Source organism: Oncorhynchus kisutch, linkage group LG11 (assembly GCF_002021735.2).
Source record: "Oncorhynchus kisutch isolate 150728-3 linkage group LG11, Okis_V2, whole genome shotgun sequence".
In the NCBI taxonomy this organism is placed as follows: Eukaryota; Metazoa; Chordata; class Actinopteri; order Salmoniformes; family Salmonidae; genus Oncorhynchus; species Oncorhynchus kisutch.
In genome coordinates, this window is record NC_034184.2 from 63072947 (window position 1) to 63081632 (window position 8686).

Here is an 8686-nt window from a genome sequence, read left to right on the forward strand (position 1 = left end):
CTCGGTCCCAGCTTTGATGCACCTGTACTGACCTCGCCTTCTGGATTGCAGCGGGGTGAACAGGCAGTGGCTTGGGTGGTTGTTGGCCTTCCTGTGACTATGGGTGCTGTAGGTGCCCGGAGGGCAGGTAGTTTGCCCCCGATGATGCATTGTGCAGACCGCACCACCCTCTGGAGAGCCTTGCGGTTATGGGTGGTGCAGCTGCCGTACCAGGCGTTAATACAGCCAAACAGGATGCGCTCAATAGTGCATCTGTAAAAGTTTGTGAGGGTTCTAGGTGACAAGCCACATTTCTTCAGCCTCTTGAGGGTGAAGAGGCGCTGCTGCGCCTTCACCACACGATCTGTGTGGGTGGACAATTTCAGTTTGTCTGTGATGTGTACACCGAGGAACTTAAAACTTTCCACCTTCTCCACTGCTGTCCCGTCAATGTGGATATTGGGGTGCTCCCTCTGCTGTTTCCTGAATTCCACAATCATCTCCTTTGTTTAGTTGATGTTGAATGAGAGGTTGTTTTCCTGACACCTCACTCCGAGTGCCGTCACATCCTCCCTGTACGCTGTCTCGTCGTTGTGTCTAATCAAGCCTACTACTGTTGTGTCGTCTGCAAATTTGATTTTTGAGTTGGAAGCGTGCATGGCCACACCATCATGGGTGAACAGGGAGTACAAGAGGGGGCTGAGCACACACCCCCACTGTTGAGGATCGGCGAAGTGGAGATGTTGTTTCCTACCTTCAGCACCCGGGGGCAGCCCATCAGGAAGTCCAGGACCCAATTGCACAGGGCAGGGTTGAGACCCAGGCCCCAAGCTTAATGATGAGCTTGGAGGGTACTTTGATGTTGAATGTTGAGCTATAGCCAATGAACAGCATTTTTACATACAGTAGGTATTCCTCTTGTCCAGATGGGATTGGGCAGTGTGCAGTGTGATGGCGATTGCATTGTCTGTGGACCTATTGGGGCGATAAGCAAATTGATTTGGGTCTAGGGTGACAGGTAAGGTGGAGGTGGTATGATCCTTCACTAGCCTCTCAAAGCACTTCACTATGACAGAAGGGAGTGCTACGGGGCGATATAAAATTTGTTCAGTTACCTTTGCCTTCTTGGGCACAGGAACAATGGTGGCCATCTTGAAGCATGTGGGGACATGCACTATGCACTTCCTTATAAACTCACTCAAGTAATCAGCGTATACGTCAATATTATTATCTAAGGCTACCCAGGAACATTTCCCTGTCCGCGTGATCAAAACAATTGTGGAGCTTGGATTCCGATTGGTCAGACCAGCGTTGAATAGTCCTTAGCATGGGTACGTCCTGTTTGAGTTTCTGCCTATAGGAAGGGAGGAGCAAAAAGGAGACTTGGTCAGATTTGCCGAAAGGAGGGCGTGGGAGGGCCTTGTATGCATCGCAGAAGTTAGAGTAGCTGTGATCCAGTGTTTTACCAGCGCGAGTGCAACAGTCAATATGCTGATAAAATTTAGGTAGCCTTGTTCTCAAATGTCCTCAGCTACAATAAATGCAGCCTCAGGATATATGGTTTCCAGTTTGCATAAAGTCCAGTGAAGTTCCTTGAGGGCCATCGTGGTATCGGCTTGAGTTGGGATATACACTGATGTGACAATAACCAAGGAGAATTCCCTTGCGAGATGATTGGGAGGAATTGTAGGACTTGATTTGCTGTATGTGGTTACAATTACACCATGAGTCGTTAATCATGTAACATACATCCCCGCCCTTCTTCTTCCTGGAGAGATGTTTATTCCTGTCGGAGCGACGCACAACGAATCTCAGTGGCTGTACTGACTCTCCCGAGAAAGCCATGGTTCCGTGAAACAGAGTAAGTTACAATCCCTGATGTCCCTCCGGAAAGTAACACTTGCCCTAAATTCATTTACCTTGTTATCAAGAGACTGGACATTAGCAAGTAATATACTCGGAAGCGGTGTGTGTGCCTCCGAAGTCTGACCAGAAGACCGCTCTCCGCCTACTTCTTCTCTGGCGGTGTTGTTTTGGGTCAGGCTCTGGAATCAGTTGAAATGCCCTGGGTGGTTCGGACAAAAGTCGTATTCCTGGTCGTAGTGCTGGTAAGTTGACGTTGCTCTGATATCCAATAGTTCTTCCTGGCTGTATGTAATTACACTTATTAAGATCTTCTGGGCTAGCAATGTAAGAAATAATACATTAAAAAAACAAATACTGCAAAGTTTCCTAAGGACTAGATGTCACGTTCTTTCAAAATCGAACCCAGAAGCAGACCAGAACAAGGAGAGTAGGAAGAAGGTGAGTATTTATTTACAAGTGAATGTGAATGGGTAGATATATCCAGGTGGCGTAGTGGACAGCGGTGGTGAGTTGATGGGAGTAAATAGGTGGATCCAATGGGGTAGCGGAATCCTCCGACGACCAGGCGGGAATGGGGTAAATGATCCGGGTGAGTAACTGAAGACAGAACAAACGGAGGTAAGTTTAAGGCAAGCAATACGTAAAAAACAACAAAACAAATTCTATCCAACTTGAGGCTGATATTATGGCACAACATACTGTTCATGGCTAACGATCCGGCAGGGAATGGATGTCAGGCCCGGGCTTATGAAGAGGAGAGATGATGATCAGGACCAGGTGTGCAGATAGCTGATGGGATACAGGTGCGGGTAATCAGAACTCCCAACTGGCTACATTGCCTGGCAACCAGACAGGGTGCGTTCCAGGATGCCGGAAAAAACACTCCAGGACAGAACACAGGCAAAAAACAGACTCAGGAAACGGGATTCGTGACAGTACCCCCCCTCCGACGAACGCCACCGGGCGGACTACCCGGAGCGCCAGGGTGGAGGCGGTAAAAGTCACGAAGCAGGTCATCGTCAAGGATCTGACGCCGAGGAATCCAACTCCTCTCCTCAGGACCATATCCTTCCCAATCCACTAAATACTGGAACCCTTGACCCCGCCGTCTGGAGTCCATGATGCGGCGCACCGTGTAGACAGGACCACCTCCGATCATCCGAGGAGGAGGAGGACGAGGAGGCAACAGAGGACTGAGGAGAACCGGCTTGAGGCAGGAGACATGAAAGGTGGGATGTACTCTTAGTGTAGCAGGCAACTTGAGTCGGACCACAACAGGATTAATGATCTTCTCCACTACAAACGGACCAATGAACTTCGGTGACAGTTTCCTCGACTCAGTCCGTAGAGGAAGATCCCGTGTAGCCAACCAAACTCTATCTCCAACGGTATAAGCGGGGCAGGAATACGGCGATGATTCGCCTGGATCTGATACCGGTCAGAAACCTTAAGGAGGGCCTTCCTGGCCCGATGCCAGGTGCGGTGGCAACGACGAATGTGGGTCTGGACAGAAGGAACCGAGAGATCCCGCTCCTGAGAAGGAAACAAGGGAGGTTGGTAACCGTACAGGCACTGGAAGGGAGACATCCCAGTGGCAGATGAAGGGAGAGTATTATGAGCATACTCGACCCAGGGTAATTGAGAGGACCAAGAGGTGGGATCAGAGGAAACAAGACAGCGCAGCGTGGACTCCATCTTCTGGTTGGCTCTCTCCGCCTGACCATTAGATTGGGGGTGAAATCCAGATGTGAGACTGACTGTAGCTCCAATGGCCAAACAGAAGGATTTCCAGACAGCAGAGGTAAACTGAGGACCACGGTCAGAAACAATGTCACAGGGCAACCCGTGGACCCTGAACACCTCCCTAACCAGGATCTCGGACGTCTCAGTGGCAGAAGGCAGCTTGGAGAGGGGAACAAAGTGGGCAAATCAGGAGGAGCAGAGTCACTGACCTGACTGGAAACGGCAGGAGAACAGGCAGTCCTAAGGCAGTTAGCATGACAATCAATGCTCCAACTAGTTACCTTACCCGTCACCCAATCAAACGAGGGATTGTGTTCCTTCAGCCAGGGGTAACCAAGAACCAGAGGAACATGGGGCGAGGACAGAATGAAGAAGGAGATAAACTCTGAATGATTCCCCGACAACAACATCTTAACCGGTTCAGTCCTCATAGTGATCCGTGCCAGACTACTGCCGTTCAGAGTGGTTGCTTCAATGGCTTCCGGCAATTGCTCCTTGGAAAGCCCCAGCTGTTCCACCAAGTCGGCATCAATAAAGCTGCCATCGGCACCTGAATCGATAAAAGCGTTCATCTCTAAGCTCTGATCCTTATTCATAAGGGTCGCAGGAAAACGGGGTCTGACAGGATTCTTGAGAGGTTGAAACTGGCTCGCTAAAATTCCTCCCAAAACTAGCGAGCCGGGCAGTTTAACGGGCGCTGTGGACAAGCGGAGATGTAATGTCCTGAGCTACCACAGTAGAGACAGCTGTTGGTCTCACGTCTACGTTGGCGCTCCTCCTTAGTTAGCCTGTGTCGCCCCACTTGCATTGGTTCAGGTTCTGGTGGCAAGACCCCTCCACTAATCCCGTGTGGGGAATAACGATCAATACGTTCTGGTTCACTTCCTGAACCGAATGGTAACCGAGTTGCTGATTGATTGGATGGGCCCCACTGCTTCTCCCTCCTTCTCTCTCGGACTCTATTACCTACCCGAATAGATAAAGTGACCAAGCTGTCTAGGTCACTAGGCTCTGGATAGGATATCAGCTCGTCCTTGAGTTGCTCCGACAACCCCTGGTAAAAAGCCGCTTGTAGTGACTCCTCATTCCAACCACTCTCCACAGACAATGTCCTGAACTCGATCATAAAATCTGCCACACTGCGAGCTACTTGGCGAAGAGTGAACAAACGTTTAGCTGCGTCCTTACCTCGGACTGGATGGTCAAAAAGCCTTCTCATCTCTCCCGTGAATTCCTGGTATGAAGCCATGCAGGTCTCCTGTCGTTCCCAAACGGCTGAAGCCCATTCCAGAGCTCTTCCACGCAGCAGTTCAATAACAAAGGCTATCCTAGCCTTGTCAGTGGCGTAAGAATGGGGCTGCAGATCAAACACTAACCCACACTGCATAAGAAACGAACGGCATCTTCCCAAATCCCCTTCATATTTATCAGGCGTCGGTACCTTGGGTTCACGGAAGGAAACCGCACCAGACACGGCAGGTGAGATGGGTGAAACAGGTGGTGAATGAATCGCCGGCAAACTGAGCTGATCCTGGATTTGTGTCAAGCTAGCAGATAAAATCTGGATTGAACCCGCTATCTCCTGTAGCGCCGTCTTGTGTTGTCCCAATGTCTTCCCCTGCTGGGTAATGGCATGGCAAACGGAGTCCAGGTCCGCTGGGTTCATCCTTGGCCGGATCGTTCTGTCACGTTCTTTCAAAATCGAACCCAGAAGCAGACCAGAACAAGGAGAGTAGGAAGAAGGTGAGTATTTATTTACAAGTGAATGTGAATGGGTAGATATATCCAGGTGGCGTAGTGGACAGCGGTGGTGAGTTGATGGGAGTAAATAGGTGGATCCAATGGGGTAGCGGAATCCTCCGACGACCAGGCGGGAATGGGGTAAATGATCCGGGTGAGTAACTGAAGACAGAACAAACGGAGGTAAGTTTAAGGCAAGCAATACGTAAAAAACAACAAAACAAATTCTATCCAACTTGAGGCTGATACTATGGCACAACATACTGTTCATGGCTAACGATCTGGCAGGGAATGGATGTCAGGTCCGGGCTTATGAAGAGGAGAGATGATGATCAGGACCAGGTGTGCAGATAGCTGATGGGATACAGGTGCGGGTAATCAGAACTCCCAACTGGCTACATTGCCCGGCAACCAGACAGCATTCCAGGACGCCGGAAAAAACACTCCAGGACAGAACACAGGCAAAAAACAGACTCAGAAAACGGGATTCGTGACACTAGATGCAAGGCAACCCTCTCTTTCGGTGCTATCTTGTCATCTCAGAAGGGTTGTGGGACAAAAGAGGGTCTCAAACTGATTATTAACTGTTTTTACTGTCTTACTGGTCATACGTAGCCTGGAAATACACCTTTTTCCGGAGTCTCAGAATTTCTCAGAAAATTCTAATTAAAGTTGAGTCTCACAATGGTATTCAGCAGACTGTGCAGGTGACACAATGTGTCACAAGTCTTTTCAAGTCAAACACCTCATTACCATTCAATATTTGGAAGTTTTTCTAAAGTGCCTTAGCCTCTAATGCCTTTCCGCTCATGTGGCCATTTAACCTTCCAGTTTTTTTTTGTCATTACCCATGCTGCATATCCTGGCTAATTTAACCCAGTGCTCCCTTTATTTATGTAATGATGTCCATTTAATGAACACGTGAACGGTTTCACAATGTCAATGGTATCTGTCTTGTTGCTGCCATTGCTGCAGCCAGGTTATCAATTCAGCTCTTCTTTCAAAAGGAAGTGCCAATGTCATCATAGTAGCACTGTGTCAAAGTCGAAAGGTGTTTTATTATGATGGCTTTCATTGGAGAGACCAGAGACAGCTGTTTGACTGAGAAAATGCAGTGCCAGTCCAGTCCTCTTTAAAGAAAAACTATTAAAGGTCATCAAATGGGAAAACTTTCGGGTAGGATTGTCTCAATCATGGTTTGGGATTGAGCAGGGAGATATTTACATTCATCATCACCTTCTCATAATAACGTGGTATATCCACTTCTGTATGTTCATATGTGTAATGAGATCTGGATGAAGAGCTGATGTAAACGTATTAGCGCCATTACTCAAATTCCACTCCGAGCCATAAAGGTGACACCCAGTTCTCAGAAATGTAGCTTGAAATGAATGGTAATGACCAGAGATGACATCTGCATATGGATGAGATTGTAGATGGATAGAAAAAGCTCTTAGCTTAATGAAAAAAGTGGAACTTCATCTATTAGATATTAAATGTGAACAATGCAAGAGCATGAAGCACAGTGTTTGGGGTTGGAATTCCTCTTATAAAAGGAACCAGGGTGAGAAGGAATGTGGCTGAATGGGGAATACTTTTGGATTTGATTGATTCTAATGAACATTTGACACAATGCAGTGTCTGCCATGTGGGTTGAATATGAAAATGTCTGCATTGAATAATGATACATAATTGTAGGAAAAAATTTCTACTTCTGCTTGTGGTATCAGAAGATACCAGTTGACCGTTAAATTGAATAAGGCTGATCAGAGACTTAAAAAGGTCTGAAGCTAAATGTCAATGGCATGAAGCATTAAAACATTTATCCCCTAAATCAAAATGTAACTTGGCATACACTTTGTTAAACTGACACCCAGAGCAATGTGTTCCTATGTGTTCCTCAGACAATCTTGTACAGTACCGCTCCTTTGATCCCAGCACAATGTGAGATGGAGTAATATCTAACAGAAAATGCAGTAGTACAACATCATGCAAACGTTACTATTTTTAGGCTTATCAGGATCCAATACCTTGGAGGGGGTTCTTAATGGTGAAAGCATTCACAACGTCCACATTGGTTTTCTCCTTTGACTTTTTAAATATATTTTTTTACTGTCCATAAAACATAAAACATAGTGGCGTAATGTGGAATTATTATCTGTTTATTGTTTAAAAACTGGTTTGTTTGTAATCGTCAATTTCCATAAAATTGGCTGAATAATCCATAATTGAAAGGCAGATGTCTGTATCCCTTTTTAGCCTCATAACTGCATTCTGCAACACATTTGGTACCACTGACTTACAGTACCAGTCAAAAGCTTGGACACACCTACTCATTCAAGGGCTTTTCTTTATTTGTACTATTTTATACATTGTAGAATACAAGTGAAGACATCAAAACTTTGGAATAATACATATGGAATCATGTAGTAACCAACAAACTGTTAAAGTAGCCACCCATTGCCTTTATGACAGCTTTGCACACTCTTCACATTCCCACAACCAGCTTAATGAGGAATGCTTTTTCAACAATCTTGAAGGACTTCCCACAAACACAACACTTGTTGGCTTCTTTTCCTTCACTCTGCAGTCCAACTCATCCCAAACCATCTCAATTGGGTTGAGATCAGGTGATTGTGGAGGCCAGGTCATCTGATGCAGCACTCCATCACTCTCCTTAGTCAAATAGCCCTTAAACAGCCTGAAGGTGTGTTGGATCATTGTCCTGTTGAAAAACAAATGATAATCCCACTAAGCGCAAACCAGATGGGATGGTGTATCATTTCAGAATGCTGTGGTAGCTATGCTGGTTAAGCATTTATTTGGGCTGCAATCTGAGGTGCAGTTAACTACTGATTTCTGAGGCTGATAACTCTAACAAACTTATCCTCTGCAGCAGAGGCAACTCTGGGTCTTTCTCTCCTGTGGCGGTCCTCATGAATGCCAGTTTCATCATAGCGCTTGATGGGTTTTGAGAGAGCATTTGAAGAAACTTTTAAAGTTCTTGAAATGTTCCGGATTGACTGACCTTCATGTCTTAAAGTAATAATGCACTGTCCTTTCTCTTTGCTTATTTGAGCACTTCTTGCCATAATATGGACTTTTTTAATAAATTGGGCAATCTTCTGTATACCACCCCTACCTTGTCACAACACAACTGATTGGCTCAAATGCATTAACCTCTCTAGGGTAGGGGGCAGCCTTCGGAATTTTGGATGAAAAGCATGCCCAAATTAAACAGCCTGCTACTCCGGCCCAGAAGATATGATATGCATATAAGATAGATGTGGATAGAAAACACTCTACAGTTTCCAAAACTGTTAAAATAGTGTCTGTGAGTATAACAGCACTGATTTAG